Here is a 13,909-nt window from a genome sequence, read left to right on the forward strand (position 1 = left end):
AGAGCCGGGGAGGAGGTGGATGACCATAGGAATTTTTTATTTTAAAAAAATATTAAGTATTTAAACATAAAATGTGGGGAAACTATTCTTCATTTAACATATGCACTGTGTCTTATAAGACTATGTCTACCAAATAAAATTAAGGTTCATGCCCTTTTTCTATTTCACCTTGGTCATTAGAGTAAGTTAACGGCTTTTTAAAAATATTTATTTTTATTTTTATTTTACATGTATGAGGTGCATGTATATAAGTGCACCTGTGTCATGCAATGCCCACAGAGGTCAGAAGAGGGCATTGGATCCCCTAGAATTGGAGTTATGGATGGTTGTTAGCCACCATGTCAGTGCTGGGATCCAAACCCAGATCCTCTACAAGGGCAGCTGGTGCTCTTAATTGCTGAGCCATCTCTCCAGCCCCAGTTAATGCCTTTTATTTGGAACACAAACTTAAGATCTGAGAGGTGCAGCAACAATTCTTAGATTCCTCTCTATTACTTTTACCACATAAAGATATTATCTTATAGGTATAAGACAAACCCTTCCAAACGATATTTACTCTCAATAGACAGAATAGCCAAATTTCATCAATGTTGGCATATAAATCTATGCTACAGATAATTAAAACATGTATATTTTATTAAGTTAATCTTCTGGTGGAGTTGTAAACAGCGATTTCCTTCTCCACGTCATCTCTGAAGATGGAAGACAGCTGTACTAAATGCCTCTCTCTGGTTTGCATATGGTCAACTTGCTATGTCCTCAAGTGATGGAGATCACAGAGACAAACAAAGCACAGGAGCATGCTCTTCTACTAAACTTCTTCTTTCATGAAGGTCTTCCTTCATGAACTAATAACCTCTAAAAGTCTTTATCCAAATACCATCACACTAGGGATTACAGTTCCAACATATAAAATTTGATGGGGCACAAACCTCCAATACATAGCACTCAAGATGGTGGCATGTGAGATGGCTCAGTTAGTGAAAATGTTTGACTGCAAGCCTGATGACCTGTGTTCAATCCCCCAAACCCACATAGTTAAAGGAGAGAACTGACTTATATATCCCAAACTTGAGAATGCCAAAATTCATTTTAGAGTTTATCTCTTTATTCATAAATAATATAGTTACATTGCTATTCTTAATGCATATATGTTCAACATAACATAAATTCTCTATCATGGAGAATAAATATTTATCTCTCTTCCTTATTTCCCCATTCTTCCACCTCCCAATATTTAAGCAGGTAGTCTGTTTTGAATACCTTTCCTAACCTGAGTATCAATTTCTCTTTCCTATGGTTGGTATTGTAACCTGCACTCCAATTCCCAAAATCTGTAACAGAAACATAAAACCTCTCTTAATATTTCACACTCTTACACATGAAGAATTATTCCAATTCTGTCCCCTGAAGAAATCCTTTTCTGGGAATTCCCACCTTCCAGCTCAAATAAAGCTATGCATTTCTAAAAAGAATTTGCAGTTATTGTCTGACTTCACATTACCTTTTTCATTTTGTGCTCATCTACCACATAGATCATGAAATAATCTTTGCTCTGCATTTTTCCTTCTTTGAATATAGTATACCCTCAAATAGTTTACAATAAAATAAGAAAAAGAGATATATGTGGAGGTCTCTGTGCCAAAAAATGCTTTCTCTGTTCCCCCAGATCTGGTTAATAGTATGGCTAGATATAAAATTATAAATTAAAAGTAATTTTCTTAGAATATGAAAGCCAAATCTTCTACTTTTATATGTTTCCCATTAATAAGTCAGATGTCATTTTAATTTCTGAGATGATGTATATAGTTTTGTATTTTTTCTCTAGAAGTTTCTATTTTCAGGGCTAGAGAGATGGCTCAGCAGTTAATCGCACTGACTGTTCTCATAGAGGACCCAGGTTCAATTCCCAGCACCCACATAGCAGCTACCAATCGCCCATTAAGTCCAGTTACAGAGGAATTCAACACTTTATTCTGATCTCCACCAGCACTGCATAACACGGGTTCACTTACACACACACAGACAATACACTCATACACAAAAAAATAAAAATAATAAAATATTTTTAAAAGAAGTTTCTATTATCATCTTGCTATTAATAGCATTCTAAAAATTTCCAGCAACACACCATGGTGGAAATTTGAATTTTTATGGGCACTCAAAAGATACAGACTGGAAATCACATACTTTAGCAACAAAAACTTATATAATTTTATGATAATTTCCCACCATTCTTTCATCTCTCCTCTTTTCCTCAAAATCCTATTAGATTTTCAGATTCTAGAATTATTTGGCTGACTGCATCTTTTCTCCTTTATTTACCGTTATTTGACTTTTTACTCTATTTTCAGAATAATGTTAAACTATTCTTTAAGTATACTATTTTAGATATCATAAATGCTTACTCTTTGATCACTTCTTTTCTATGTTAGCCTGTCACATGTTTTAATATCTAAGTACACTGATTGGAATTTATTTTAATTTCAGTTATTGCTGTCCATGGGACATACTGAAGCCCATTCTTAAACAAGTTCTAGAATATGAAGTGGCTTGCTCCAGTGCTCTCCAGTTGTGCATATTCAGCTCTCTCACTGTGATCATTTCTCTATTACATTCTCCATATCTTCTCACTCTTTCATATGTTGCTTCTACTTCCTTGTGCTTACAGGGTTTTTTTTGTTGTTGCTTCTTTGTTTGTCTTTTGTCTTTTATTTATGTTTAGTCCCTTACTAGGAAGAAACAGAGAAAACACATGTTTAATTACCAAGTTTAGTGGGAAGACTTCTGTTAAAGTTTCTGAAGATGTTAATTCTGTGGGTATAATTGAACTATTGATAGGGCTATAAAATCATGAAGCTCTTCTGAAGAGTTAAATTAGAACCATATCTATCATCCTGTACAAATCCACTCCAAATAGATCAAATATCTCAATGTGAAGCCTGAATCATTGAAACTGTTAGAATAAAACATCAGGCATACCCTACAAGACACAGATGTAAATCAGACTTTGTTGGCTCAGAAATTAAGGCCAACAACTGACAAAGGGGATCTTATTAAACTAAAATGCTATTGCACAGCAAGGAAAACAACCAATCAAGTGAAGAGGAAGCCTTCAGAGTAGGAGAGAATCTTTGCCAGCTATACATCTACTAGAGGATTAATATATAAAACAAAAACAAAAAACAAAAAACCTCAAAAAGCAAAGAATCTGAGGGAAATTGTCTCATTAAAGGGTGAGACTCTTGGTAGGTTTACCAGGCTCCAGCTGATGAATCCACACTGAAGAGCATTTGGGGCACAAATTTAAATCTATGAGTGCATATGTGTGTGTGTGTGTGTGTGTGTGTGTGTGTGTGCATGTGTGTGTGCGCGCACGCATGGAATGCACGTGTGAAATTGAAATTGGGCGACAGATAGTAAGGGGGTGTAGATAATTAGAAAAATGTCAACAAAAAATAATAGAGGACATGAAATGAGGGGATAGGGAGGTGAGAGTGGATCTCAGAAGAGATGTGGGAGGGGTCTGAATATGATCAAAATACATTGTATAATTGGAATTCTCAAAAAATCAATAGAAACATTATTTAAATAAACAAAGAACAAAGAAAATTTATGATCCAATTTAAAAATGGGCTACAGGGCCTGGAGAGATGTCTCAGTGGTTAAGAACACTTGCTGTTCTTCCAGAGGATCCGGGTTTAATTTCCTGCACCCACATGGCTGTTAACAACCATCTTTAACTCCAATTCCAGGGGATCTGAAACCCTCTTCTGGCCTCTGCAGAGCATTGCATGCATATAGTGCACTTACATGCAGGCAAAACACTCATACACATAAAATAATAAAAATAAGTAAAATATAAAAAATAAATAAAAATGAGCTATAGATCTGAGCAGATTTCTCAAAAGAGAAATAGGAATGCCTAAGAAACAACTTAAAAAGTGTTCAACAACTCCCAAAGTGACACTGTTTTCTCAAAGAAAAGTAAATTCACATTTGAAAATTGTGCTAGTTAATTTTTGTCAACTTGCCACAAACTAGAATGACCTGGGAGAAGGGAACCTCAACTGAGGAATTTCCTGCATCTGATTGGTGTGGTCATGTCTGCCAGGCATTTTTTTAGACAGGGTCTCACTACATGGCCTCACTAATTGTTGACTAATGTAAGAGGCAAATGGGCCTAGGATGTATAAGAAAGGTAAATGAACATGCCAGGGGGAGCAATGCAGTAATCAGCATTTCTCCATGTCTCTGCTTCAGTTCCTGCCTCCAGGTTCCGGCCTTGAGCTCCTGCCTTGGAGTGTAATGTGAATGCGGAAATAAACCCTTTCCTCCCCCAAGTTGCTTTTGGTCATAGTATTTTATCACAACAATAAAAAGTAACTATAACAAAATTCAACTAAATCATTCATATTATTCTTACACTCACACACAGCCCTATTCTTTGACTGACCTCCAACTTCTCTTAAAATGACTTTTTTTTTTTTAATCCTGTGAATATCATCTCTCAGGTAACTTAAACATCTTAAACTTTGCTTTTCCTTAACAGCATCCAACTCCCACACCTCCACTAGTCAAATCTCATCAATTCTACCTCTTAAGAAGCTCTTAAATCCCTCTTTAAAAAATTTTATTGAATATAGTTTGATTTTAGATCCCCTCCCCTTTCCATATCTCCCTCCAATGTCCTCCACCCAATTTAATGTATTTAATGTATAAATATAATATGTGTCCGAGTCCTAAAGAGTCTAATTGTGTCCTACATTGTCCATCACTATGGGCCCATTTCCCTAAGACACTGTCTTTCCCACTCCCAGCAGCCATCAATTTCTAAAAGTTGCTTAGGTTAGGCTGAAGTTTCTTACCCACTTCCCCATGTCTATGCTGGGATTTTTGTCTGGTTTGAGCTTGCATGGGACTTGTGGGTGAACTACTTCAGTTCAAGCCCTCAAAGTATTTTATGCCAATGTTTATCATCTTCTAATTAATCACACAGGTCCTAGTCTCATCTCTTTATACTCCTTTTTCCACACTCAACTGATGAAGTGTTTTTCTTAATATAACTAAGAAACAATTTCCTTTCTTAAAACCTTTAGTGGGTCCCTCATTTCCATCACCTTAGTGTGACACATGTACATCTGACAGCCCCTGCATATTTCTCCATCTTGACCTTCTATGGCTCTTTTTGCATTTTATTGGACTAGAAATCAAACAGAAATAAAAACTGTTGGGTTTCTATTCACACTGGATTTTTACCACCTACTGAAAAGCATATTTTCCCTTCTCCCAAATAAATCAAATAAAAAGTTGTGATATAATTAAATCAATATTAGCTATGAAAAACAGTATTTATAGTTATAATATTTTATAATATATTTTAGGTACTTAACAAGAGTTCTGTATCAGGTTGGGCAAAGGAATTTCATATGAAAAAGTAAAGTGTCTCAGATCTTACCTCCTTAAAAATATCAGACTTCAGGGCTGGAGAGATGGCTCAGAGATTAAGAGCACAGAGATTAAGAGCTCAGAGATTAAGAGGCCCCAGGTTCTGTTCCCAGTACCTACATGGTGGCTAACAACCATCCATACCTCTAGTTCCAGGGAATCTGATGCCTTCTTCTGACCTCCACGGGCATTGCATATCATGGGTGCACTTACATATATGCAGGTAAAACACTCATATACATAAATTACTACCATGTAGAACCTGGAATGCATACCCATTGTGTAACAGTATACAACAGTACACAATACAAACATACACTATAAAGGCTGCCATATTGGAAGATGAAGCCTAGTCATAAGAAGTTCTACAACTGTCTTTGTATTTAAAAACTCTATGAATGTGGCATCTAAAGAACCAAAATGACTCCTCCCACTCTCGGGAGCTCTTTCTCACTTTTCCTTAACACACTTTTTTAAAAGACCAAGATGGGTGAAATTAAGATGATCAAACTAAGGAATAAATATGTAAACTAAAAAAAGGGTTACATGTCAACAAATTATCACAAAAAAAATGCAGCAAGACAGGTTTGAGAGCAAAAGGCTAAAGGTGGTTTAAATTAACAGGACAAATAATAACTTGAAATGAAAGCAGAGAAAGAGTAGAGAAGAAATATGACAACAACACACGTGGACTGGAATGTAGTCAGGTAATCCTAATGTCATCATCAGGAATGATACAGAAAGACAAATTTTCTTTTCTCTGGACAGGTAAAGAAGGACAACTTGACAGCTAAATAGACTCAAATTGCCTACCAGGCACAGAAAGCCACCAGTGATGAAACGTGCAAGATTACGAGAACAAATAGGTATTTAATATTAGATTATACCACTGAAAATAGTCTCAACTTTGGGAAATGTTTTACATTCTGTTGTGCTAAAATGCTTATTTTTAAAGATTACAGATGTAAATTATCTTTAGAAATTAGATATTTACTTGAAAAAAAGATAAGTGGCTGATAGTCCCTTCATTGTCATGCCACTAACACTGAAGAAACCATTATAACCCTCAAACCAAGAAGAAACTATCAGAGTGTTGACATTGGGTTTACATCTGTAGTCCATTCATGCTATGCCATCAGCACTGTAACATTCAAACCAAGGAAGCATCTATGCGTAGTACTGGTGTTATCTCTGACCCTGAGGCAGAAGCACCTTGCCAATGAGGAGTGGATTCTTTTTTTTAATTTTTTTAAAATTTATTTGTTCTATTTCATGTGTATGAGTGTTTTGCCTGCTTGTACATAAGTACACCTGTGTCGTGTAATGTCCATGGAGGCCAGAAGAGGAGCTCAGATTCTCTGAAACTGGAGGTATGGACTGTGGTACCATGTGGTGTTAGGAACCAAACCTGAGTCCTCCAAAAGAGCAGCCAGTGCTCTGAATGGCTAAGCCATCTCTCCCACCCCTTAAGGAGGAAAAATAGGATGTGAACATATGTAAGAGGGTATGCACCCACATTCCTAAATAAAGCAAGAAAAAGCTCAGTTCTTCACATCCTCAAAAACAGGAATTTCTTTTATTTTTATTTTATGTGTATGGGTGCATTACTTGCATGTGCACCTGTGTCATGCAATGTCTGCAGAGGTCAGAAGAGGATGTCAGATTCCTCTGAACTGGAGTTAAGGATGTTGTTGTCTGCCATATGAGTACTGGGAAGGAACCAAACCCGGATCCTCTGAAAGAGTAGTCAGTGCTCTTAACCGCTGGACCATCACTCCAGCTCCCCCAAATCAGTAATATTTTAAGTGAATTAATGAAAACCCATAATATATGTCATACAATGAATACTACTACAACCCATATTCTACTCAAACATAACTATTCTCATTTAGCTACTAGGTCTTTTTGTCCATTACCCCCACCCCACTACACCTAGAGCTGGCTTGTCTGTCATCAGTTCTCTGTTTACAGTCAAGAGAATTGTATAAAGGATAGTGCTCGTTTTAGTGAGAAACACATTAACTGGATCTAGGCTCAGCATAGGCAGTGCTGTACAAGCACGGCACAGCTGACTGATATACTTTAAAACGCTACATCCTGGATTATTTTTTTTTTTTTTTGCGTTTTCAGCTGAGACCACACAGCCCTTTTCACCTATATCTCACATACAATCTGAGGTCTCAGAGTTTCCTGCTAACAGGTAGTGAGAGTCAAACTTCTTATTCTCATGGATACTGAAAAAAAAGAGGGCTCTAAGGTGAGGGTGGGAAACAGTCAAGAGTTTCTCTGCCAACCCAAACAGAAGTTGTTGTGTCTTGCTGCTGAAGCAGTTTAAGGCAGGCAATACTGAGCCAAATATTATGGCTATAATTAAGTGTGTATATTAAGGCAGATGTTCTCAGAAAGTGGCAGATGATGCTGATGACTGATGGTAGAGAACTTTTTAAGTATTTGTGTCAGACATTGTTCTGAATAGTTTACAGCTCATTTAATTTTCCCAAACTACAACAAAACAAATCCTCACTAGGTAAAATTATTTTTATTCTGATTACACACAGAGAGACACTACAATATCAATGTGGACTAAAATAATTTTAATATTTTCAAGTCATTTAAAATTAAAATATAAAACTCCATGCCTATTTATTAACCCTGCAATAAAACAAAGGGCTATCATTGATTTAGGGTCTTGTGTGAAGTTTCCCATTATTTTTCCTGCCTAACTGTATTATATCACTGATGACTTCCAGATTGAATGTAAAGTCAGTAAAACCTTAAAGATATTTAAAAAGCAAGTAAATGAAGAATTAATCCAAAATTTATATATTCATTGATAAATTGTCATGTGTTATATGAACTTGCTAAGAAAGCTAGCTCTAAAAACAGAAATGTGAACACTCCCCCTGCAACATCAGATCTAAATACAATTGTCTCAAAGTGTCCTCCAAGTCTCCTTGTCTAGGGATGGACTGCTCACCCCCTAAAACTGTAAAAGGGAGGGAAGGGAACAACAAAACAGCCAAGTAAAAACATTGTGTCCTTGAAAACAACTAAAGGTAAATCATCTCGAATATATGTTACTATCACTTATCCCATCATATAAAGCTCAGCCATGGGGAGCTCATCCACAGAGAGAAAACTTAACTGGGAACTCCAGTTGACTGCCTCAACTTCCCCAGTTGGCTTCTGCTGGAAATTGTGAGCAACAGATTTAATGATGTCATCTCTATCTATTGCTGTTTGTTCCTTCACTCAGACATTTCACCCAAGTGGATCCTCTGCTCTGTCAGGAATCCTATGGGGAGCTCAAGCTGACTGTCTCAACTTCCCAGTTGATTTCTGCTACATATTCTGAGTGTCTGAGTGGATGTTTTGCTGGCTATCTATCATCTATCACTTACTATTTATCCCTTTACCTTGGCTTGCTATGTACTTAATAAATGTACTCATTCAAAACCTAAGCTATCATAGCTGATCCTATAGAACAATCTTCCACCCATACCAAGGCAATCTCTCACACTCATCTAGTCCACATCTATTTACACTACAGTTTGTTTCAATGATTCACCAAAGAATTCAACTTAAATTTCATAAAATCAACAACTCTTTATATTTTTGTGCTCATATTTCATCAATTTGTATAATTAAATTATAACTGCACATTCAATGGGAATAAACAATATTTAAAACATAAATCACCTTAAGTAAACATATTAGTGAGTAAACAAAAATGAACCATTTTTTCCAGAGTATACTAGTGTCCAGGGAAAGGGACCAGCTATCAGGGTTTCTCTTGTATTCTTATCACTCTCTAATCACAAATATTACCATTTGATAGGTATAATGGGATATTGAAAGAACAGGTTTATAATTAAAAATTTACAAATAAATTTGCTATAATGATAACAAAAGTTATACAGAAAGGTAATATATTCCTTCATATCTTAAATTAGGAATCTAGGAGACTCCACCACCAATTAACAACTGAGAGGTTGAAATTCTACCTCAAACTCAACAATGTAAAAGGAGACATCTATTCAAATCCTGAATACACAAACACACACACACACACACACACACACACACACACACACACACACACACACACACACACACACACACACACACACACACACACACACACACACACACACACGTATGTATATTCACATACAAACTAAGCACTGATAAATAAAGAAATGTGGGTTTTAAAAAAGATACATTCTGGACTGGGGAGATGGCTTAGTGGTTAAGAGCTCAGACTGTTCTTACAGAGGCCCCAGGTTCGATTCACAGCACCCACATGGTGGCTAATAACCATCCGCAACTCCAGTTCCAGGGGAATTTGATACCTTCTTCTGACCTCCCTGGGCATTGCACAACATGGGTACACTTACACACATACAGGCAACACACTCATATACATAAAATAAAAATAAATAATAAATAAATAAATAAATTTTTTAAAAGGTAAATCTGGGGCTGGAGAGATTGCTCAGTGGTTAAGAGTACTGGCTGCTCTTCCAGAAAACACGGGTTTGAATTCCAGCACCCACATGGCAGCTAACAACCATCCACAACGCCAGTTCCAGGGATCGCCTTCTTCTGACCTCCACAGATATTGCACAACACAGGTGTATTTATATACATCCAGGCAACACTCTCATACACATAAAAATAAATAAATCAGTGTTCACTTCGGCACCACATATACTAAAATTGGAACCCTACAGAGATTAGCATGGCTCCTGTGCAAGGATGACACACAAATTCTTGAAACGTTCCATACTTTTTGGTTTTAGTGTAATTTTGTTTCCATCATTAAAAATAAGATAAATAATAAATAAATAAATAAATAAATAAATAAATAAAAATTTAAAAAGAAATATTCTACCTTCCAGGGAAATCCATACATTGTATGGGAAAATTATGAATTTAAAATTCAGGTTCAGCCAGTTAGTACTTCTTTGACATAGGAAGTCACTTCACCTGCTTGAGCTATAGTATCCTTATCATAAAAGGGAAAAACAGGAAAGGGGAGAGAGGAGAGGGGGGAGAAAGAGGGAGGGGGAGGGTGGAGGAAGAGAGATCAATTGTCACCATCTCACAAATGTAAGGTTAGAATTATATAAAATCAAAGAGATGAGAACACTGCAAACTATCAATCATCATATATACATAGAAAGTTATTACTACTGGAAATCCTGGCTTATATCTTGCACATGGAACTTTAGGGTTAGGCAGTTCACTTTAAAAATCACAAGGCTGAATTGAAATCTACCTGATTTCATATCCATGCTCAGATGCTAAGGAGCTCAGAAAGTAACCGACTGTGACTAGTAATAATCAGATATAGAGATTAGAAACACATATACATCTTAGTCTCAGTTGTATTAAAAATGAATTTTTCTGTATGAAACTGTGTTAATGAAATGGAGATCTTTTTCAAAGTTTAAAACCTCATTTAATTTTATGTCTTATAGGGTTTATACGGTGTAGGTGTGCTTCTTTTAAGACTTGAGCTAATCATTGATGCTAGAGAGATGGCTCAGTGATTAAGAGCACTGGCTGTTCTTGGCAGAGGACCTGGATTCAATTCCCAGCACTCACATGGCAGCTAATAACCATCCATAACTCCAGTTCCAGGGGATCTGATGCCCTCTTTTGACCTCTGCAGGCACTGCAGGGCATGGGTACACTTACACACATACAGGCAATACACTCACACACATAGAGGCAATACACTCATACACATAAAATAAAAGTAATAACACCTGTTTCCTACTGTTCTCTCTCAGGTTCTTTCTTTTCCTTTACCTCCCTAGTTCCTTTTCATTATCCTGGTTCTTGTAGTTATGTCTGGATATATACTCACTTTTCAGGATTTGGTAAAACACTGAATGTTGTATGTAGGTAATCTCATGTCACATTATACAATTTTCCCACTATAAGAGGGAATGAAATGCTTCTTCTAAGTATGTGGTTATTAAATAAATAATAAACTGAAAAAAATAAAAATAAAAAAATCACCTGAAATTTAAGACTGAATTTTAGGGTATAACTTGGTCAGATATGCACTTGGCATGTGTGAGGCCCTGAGTTTTAATCACCAACTATAAAAATAAAAAGCCTAAATTACTTTTCTACTTATGGTGGTATCAGCAACAGAGCAGAAATAGAGATTTCTTGATTAAACAGGAAAAGAATGAGGGAGGCCCAAGACCATGATGAACTGAAGATTCGAAGAAACAAAAGTATCCAGGATAAAGTGATGTTGTTCTCTTGACTGCAAACTGAGATAAAAGCCATGTAGTTTCTTATAGTAACTCCTGACAGTGGATATTAGAGACCAAGAGAATAATAAAAAATATTATGTTCAACTACACTATATCAAACATAAACTTTTAATCCATGTTATAATATTTTGGTAGTTATATAAACTAAATATGGAAGTTAATATAATTACCATGTTTACACTAATCCTTTCTACTGGACAGAGTAATTAGCTATAGGTTAGGAAGTTAAGAAAACAATAGGATGGACATCAGTGAAGTTCAAGTACTTTTAATTGGATTCTTTTGGGTACAGTTTGCTTCCCTTTTCACTAGCCATTAATCCAGCAGGGAAAGTGATCTAACACAGCACCATGGCATGAAGGGATGGGCCCTGAGAGCCTGTCTCTCTGAGATGACTATTCTTGTGCATCCAGGCCGCCTATTGAAACTAACAATGCCTGCTGCTGCTGCTGAAGAGGATCATCCAAACTCTGAAAATGAAACACATCACACAAAAGGATGAAAGAATTCTTATTCCACAGGGTTTAGCTTGCAGCTGGTCATGCATGCCAGAGGGATGTGCCATGAGGATGACAAAGAGGCTTCCAAATAGAATGGCTGGGGCAGCCAGACGGACATTTTGAAATACTTAGGGAACTATTCTTTTGAAACTAAGGCAATAACCAGTCTTCTTTATAGCAAAACATGAGAGAGTTGGGTTTTTTAAATATCTACAGTTCACCAAGGTGTGAATATTCTTGAAACTAAACAAAACAGAGAATTTCTAATTGGTTATACTTTGAGGGAGTTCTCCTTTTATGGTAAGAAATGATGCTACATAATTGACTTAGTTTCTTTTCTAGGTTAGGGCTCAGTGTTACTCCAGAGTTTAAAACTATGAAGGAGTGTTTTTTTTTTAATGATGCAAGTATACCAAACAATAAACTTGCTTGCTATACAAAATATCACACTGGTGAAGACCACAGTCTTCCTTTATTTACAGCATAAAAGTGAGAGGTTCCTTTCATTACTCACAATGGTGCCCAGGTTAGACTTATCACTTAGGTCTCACTGATTCAGGTGAACTCCACGGTAACTAGATAGGTGACCTTGTAGAAGTTAGTTAATCTCATTTAGCCTTGGAGTCCTCACAAGTAAAAGGAAGTAATATCTGTTCTTTGACATTGTTGCAAAGAATAATAAGGTAATATTTACTTTATTGTTTAGAAATGAGTACAAAGTGTGACTCAATAAATGGTATCCATTGTCTGTGTCTATCTTAAGAGGAGCAAGGAACAGTTCACATAAGGAACTGAAAAGAAAATGGAATGTAATATAAAACACTCCTCTGGGGGCTGGAAAGATGGCTCAGTGGTTAAGAGCACTGGCTGCTCTTACAAACGACCAGGTGTGGCTCCCAGCACTCACATGGTGCTAACACCAGTCTCTAACTCCAGTTCCAGGGGATCTAACACTCTTTTCTGGCCTCTGGAGTCATTGCATACATGGATACACTAACATATATGCTGGCAAAACACTCATACACATAAAAATGAAAATAAATTTTAAAAAATTTTAAAAACCAGTCCTCTGTCCTGTCTGGCTGCTCTTAGTGATTTAAACATTGTATCGTGTATTTCAGATTAAATCAGACTTTAAGAGAAGTATTCACTCCTTGGAAGATAATTCCAAAGTAAAAAGAACTCATTTGGAGATTTTTTTCCCCCAACATATTCACTCCATTAGCTCTAATCTCCATTAGAACAGTATCATTAAATTCTTTTTTCAAATATCTTAACTTTTTAGAAAGTTGCTACTATACTTTGTGGAGAAATGTTTGGCACTGAAGGACTTCTGTAATCGGTAATGTCTCCTATCCCTCCTTCTGGCACCCGCTACAGTCTCAGTGGCTCTTCTAGCATCTCTCAACAGTAGAAGACAATGTGACTAAAAACCGAAACTAAGAAAGCAAAGTTAAAAGACATTTAAGAAAAGTGCATTCTTGCCACATGATATCCCACAAGCACTATCCCATCATTTACACAAAATGAACTCTGAGCCCTGTTCATTACTAATCTTTCTGAAAAACCAGAAAGTAAAGAAAAATTACAAATATGATACTCAAAGCAAAGGAATAAAAGCGAAGAAAATATATAATGGAGACAATGATAGAATTAAAAATTACC

The 13,909-nt window shown here is 36.3% G+C and overlaps 1 protein-coding gene and 1 non-coding gene across 6 annotated transcripts in view; one reads left to right on the plus strand and one right to left on the minus strand.

Annotated features, from left to right (window-relative positions):
- Nucleotides 1-13,909, minus strand: part of Zbtb20 (zinc finger and BTB domain containing 20) — an 843,460-nt gene that overhangs the window by 760,829 nt on the left and 68,722 nt on the right. The gene's annotated exons all lie outside the window — the stretch shown is intronic.
- Nucleotides 10,138-10,241, plus strand: LOC115072018. The gene has a single exon (XR_003851077.1). It is a non-coding gene; the product is annotated as a U6 spliceosomal RNA (small nuclear RNA).

This window comes from Nannospalax galili, unplaced genomic scaffold (assembly GCF_000622305.1).
Source record: "Nannospalax galili isolate Female #2095 unplaced genomic scaffold, S.galili_v1.0 scaffold18, whole genome shotgun sequence".
Classification (NCBI taxonomy): Eukaryota; Metazoa; Chordata; class Mammalia; order Rodentia; family Spalacidae; genus Nannospalax; species Nannospalax galili.